Raw genomic sequence first — 4,692 nt, 5'->3', positions numbered from 1 at the left:
AGTCAACCAGGGTGGTTCAAGCAAACGGACTGCATACAAGAGCCTAATGAAAGATGCATGGAGTCGGTCACTTGAACATTGAGTTCCGAACAGATTGAGGTCCCTGTCTTAATTTAAACTGGAGGTCCAAATCGGGGTGAGTTTTGACCCCTTGTCGAATTGGATCAGACCCATATTGTTCTGACTTTCCGGTAGTACGTACAATCAGATTTGTGTGGGAGTCGAGCAAACAGATAGGGTCCGATCTTAGTAAAAAATGCATCTAGCCAACCGGAGAGAAGCCGCCTCACTTGCCAAATTCATTAGTGTAAAACACCAGGTCTCCCTTGTCCACTGGAGAGTGCACCCAGCTTTGACCACACCCATGGATTTCGAACTCATGACATCGATCCTGTCAACTTGAAGTTTACCATCCATACCAGGTAAGGAGAAGAGCGGATCGTATAAAACGGTGGGTGACATTATCCAATTTGCCATTTTGCACTGGAAAATTAGTACTATACCTTACCCATTTCCACGGATCTAGGACCAGAGTGGATTAGGGATCTTGGACTAGGGGAGCAAGTGGGTCGGATCTTGAACTGTCACCAACCCAGCTGATGGTAATTCAGGTGGGTCAAGTCCATAAAATTAAGATCAATCTCCTAAAAGGGTCGCGTTCAGAACAAATAGTGTCAGCTTCAACCGAATCCAGGTCAGAATTGAACAAGTATGTATGTTTGAATCAGGGTTAGATCTGGGTCTGACCTGACCCGTTTTGCATATTTTACAAGAAAACCCATGTACCTTGATCCGTTTTCTGCAGATGTAGTGTCAGATGGGATCAGATTCATATCTGGATCTGGAATTCCACCATATGTCCCGCATCAGATCCAGATCTGTAAGTTGGACCCCCTCATTGAAAGTCAGATCCAGTGTTGGGTCAACCCTGACCAAACTCGAATCCAACCTGTTTGCAGCCCTACTTGGATTCTACCATGAGTTCCCAATCCAAATCCAGAACTAGAACCAAACTGATTCATCAAAAGACAGATACATGGATCTGATCAAGAATGACCCGATCCATCCGACCCTTTTACATGCATATAAAATTTTAAACAATAACAGTAAGTATATGAGAGACGTGCTAATGGTATAAGCAAACTACTAAAGAAATGAAACAATATGGTTTTATGGGAAAATTTCACCAAATTTACAAGAAATTCACAAAAAAATAAACTTTTTTGTTTGTTTGTTTTTGTTCTTATTTTTTTCTTCCCTTGTTTCTTGCAAAACCAATATCATTTATACTTCAAGCCGGTTGATTCTCCTCTGGTGCTTTGCTGGGCTCATCTTCGGTCAAAGTCGACGCGGCCTTAGACCTGGAAGCTCGAGTGGACCCACCTGACCCACCCTTGGTCTGCCTATGGCGATGTCTCGGGATCACAGGGTCCCGAGACGGAGAGTCTGTTGCATTTGGGCCCTGAGTCGCCCGACGTCTTGAATGCCTCGACCCTTCAGAAGGCTCGTGAGCTGGCGAATCAGTTGGGGTGCAGGAGGACTGATGGCGCCTGGACGGTTTCTCTGAAACCGGAGAATCTCGCGACGGAGAGTCGAGCGGCACTCCACCCGACGATTGGTGGCGTCTCGACTGTCTCAGAGCTCTTGGGGAGCCTTGAACCGAGTGTTCAGCTTCTAAGAGATGTAAATCTGCATGTGCAGCACTAGTTGTTTTGAGTTTCACAGTCAAACCCCGTCACAAGGACACGGCTAGAAGGACATGGGACACACCATTTTTGTGCAACTTTTTATTAAAAATTACATACAAAGAGACACGACACGGAGGAAAGTTAATCAAATCATATTCTGATTCTTAAAATTTTGATATTGGACACCCCAAATCATGGGTGCATAACAAACACAAATAAGTCCAAATTTGAACATCCTGAAATAAGGGCATGTTGGTTTGCATCTCATGTGATTTCCAGTCATTGGTAGGGATGCAAACGGATTGGATCTGGTTTCAGCTAAATACATAGGAAAGTCTGATCCAAATTGAGTTGGAACAGCTAAAAAATCAATAAAACTTTCATACTGGATCCGGCCAGTTTGCATCCTCCCACAGCTACATTGAGTGCCAAAAAATACAATAACCTTGTAAAACTGCATTTTACCTTATCTGCTCTATCAAATAAGCGTAACACCAATTACGTAGTATAAGCAATTATTTATTTATTAGAATTACATTAATACTAAACTGCAGAAGTCCTTACCTTGAGGTGCAGATTTATGTCCAACCGATCCCATTACATTTCCAGTAGGGCTCAAAGGAGCAGAAGAGAATTCCCGGCCTGTTTTGAACTCATTCATCTGCATTAAGACAAAAAAAAATGCAAAAACATTATTTTTTTTCTTTTTTGATAAGCAAGCTAGGGTTAGGCAGACCCGTGCCATTGGATTTTGAACTTGCAACATCCCAACACAAGGTGACGTGCACTAACTGCTTTTACCGGACAAGCGACGTGCACTAACTGCTCCTACCGGAGAAGCGGAGCCCCGGTTAGAAATCATTACTTAAAAATTAAGTTGCAAAGAAGGAGAAATATTTGTTCATATCAACCTGACAGTCCGAATGAGCTAGAAATCACAGGTGCGAGTCATGTTTTTTTTTTTTTTTTGAGGAATAGTAAATTTTTATTGAGTTGAAGAATGTGACGAGGAATCACATTATATCATATCAGCTGGAATAAGAAAGGAGCAAAGTCAAGTCATGGTCTAAATGCTAGAGAACGGCTCTTGAATCATGTTCTTTTGTTTTTATGAATAATACGGTTCTATGAACCAACCGGGGCTCCGCTTGTCTGGTAGGAGCAGCTAGTTAACGTCACCTTGTGTTGGGATGTTGCAAGTTCAAATCCCAATGGTATCTTTGTAGGACTGGCAAGGGGTCTAGCCAACCCCAGCTTGCCTATAAAAAAAAATAATATGGTTCTATGAGCTGAGAAAATATCGCGCATCGTGCACCATTGATTTTTCAAAGCTCATATAAAATAGTGCTTGCATATCGTAATCTAACAATCCAAGAGCCTTTTACTATAAATTTAAGAACCGATTCTCAATAACCAAATCATGTAGATCACATCTATATGTTTAGTTTCATGAAAAATAACTAAAAAGATGGGAGGGGGGGGGGCGAACCCATCTGTATGTATTGGCAACCAGACCAAAAGTTAACCCTACTAAAAATTATAGGTTTATGGTACAAAAACAGGTAAATATTTGTTAGAAATTAGAATGCATACCCAGCTTGGTGTGTTCACTGAAGGGCCATCCAACCCTATATGTGCCACGTGTTTTACATCAGTTGGGTACCCAATCTGCATTTCATGTTCCTCCTCCTCCTCCTCCTCTTTCTCTATATAATAATCAACACAAATGTACAATTAGTGCAAAAGTAATTGAATATATGAGCACATTTTGTAGGGCAGACTTGAGTTTAGCCTAAATTCATATATATATTTGTGGATTAAAAATAAGCCTGTCTAAGAACACCCACACATCGTTTAACAAAAATGTACAATCAAAATCGAAGAGATTCTAGCATGAGTATAATATCATAATAATGACATTTTTACTTACCAAAAATTTGAGAAATATATCTCAAGCCTTTCAAGAGGCCTTTCATCTTGGTGGTCATCTTTTCTGTCACAAAGGGTGTAACCAGTCTAACGGCTTTATCTCGGGAGGTCTGTTGTCCACCAATTATTTGCAACCCTGAATCACCATCAAAAATCAAAACCAATGTTAAAAAAACTACCCTTCTCTTCATGTTCTTCGTTTGTAGGTAGGGAGCTGTGGGCTTCAAAGATCAGATTAGGTGACTTTAAGAAAGTGATTTAACATCTTCACCGTCCATTGCATCATCACACCAAGATCCACGGTCTTTATGCAATTCGTGGGTGGTGAGGATGACAAATCACTTTTGTTAAAATGATTTGACAGATCACCTGATCTGCTCTCTCATCTTTATTCTTTTTCTTTTCAATGACTTAGAAACCTTTGCCTAAGCACGGACGGATCCCCAAGGACCACCTTGCCTTACGTGTCCACCTCTAAAGAGTCTTTCGCTCACCCTTGGAGTTGGAGCCCGAGACATCAGAGGCCGTCACCAATGCAGCTGTTTCTACGTGATGTGCCGCAGCTGCTTTCGGTGTTTTTGACTCTCCGAGCATTCTGTCATATCTCTTTTCACAAAACACTCCTCTATCTATCTCTCTTCCTTCACTGGAAGAAAGAGAGAAGCAGGGAAAATGGTAGGACAAAGGCACAACAAGAGCTCTCTCAAACCAAATAAAGGTGGTAGCTTCGTATTCTTCTTCTTCTAATAGAGAGAAGGGGATTGGTGGGAAGGGAATGGGAGGGTGGTAATGAGAGTAAAGAAGGGAGGGAGATTCCGAAGAGCAAGGGACAGTCCGTTGGGAGGACACCCTAAAGGGAAACGAGAGTTGTAGGGGCTACAGCCAATAAACGAGAGGTGTAGGGCCGTTTTTAACGAGTCCCACCACGCAGCCTGTGAGAGAGAGAGGGGGAGGTGGTCGCGCAGAACCCCTAATTTCGTGGGGTCCAACCAGAGGAAGTTCTCAACCAACGACCCCAGACACCAGAATTAGTCTCTCTCTCTCTCTCTCTCTCTCTCTCTCTCTCTCTCTCTCT

Source organism: Nuphar pumila, chromosome 11, assembly GCF_984573655.1.
Source record: "Nuphar pumila chromosome 11, dmNupPumi1.hap1.1, whole genome shotgun sequence".
Classification (NCBI taxonomy): domain Eukaryota; kingdom Viridiplantae; phylum Streptophyta; class Magnoliopsida; order Nymphaeales; family Nymphaeaceae; genus Nuphar; species Nuphar pumila.
The sequence above is the reverse complement of the archived record's forward strand: the minus strand, read 5'-3'. Positions refer to the sequence as shown.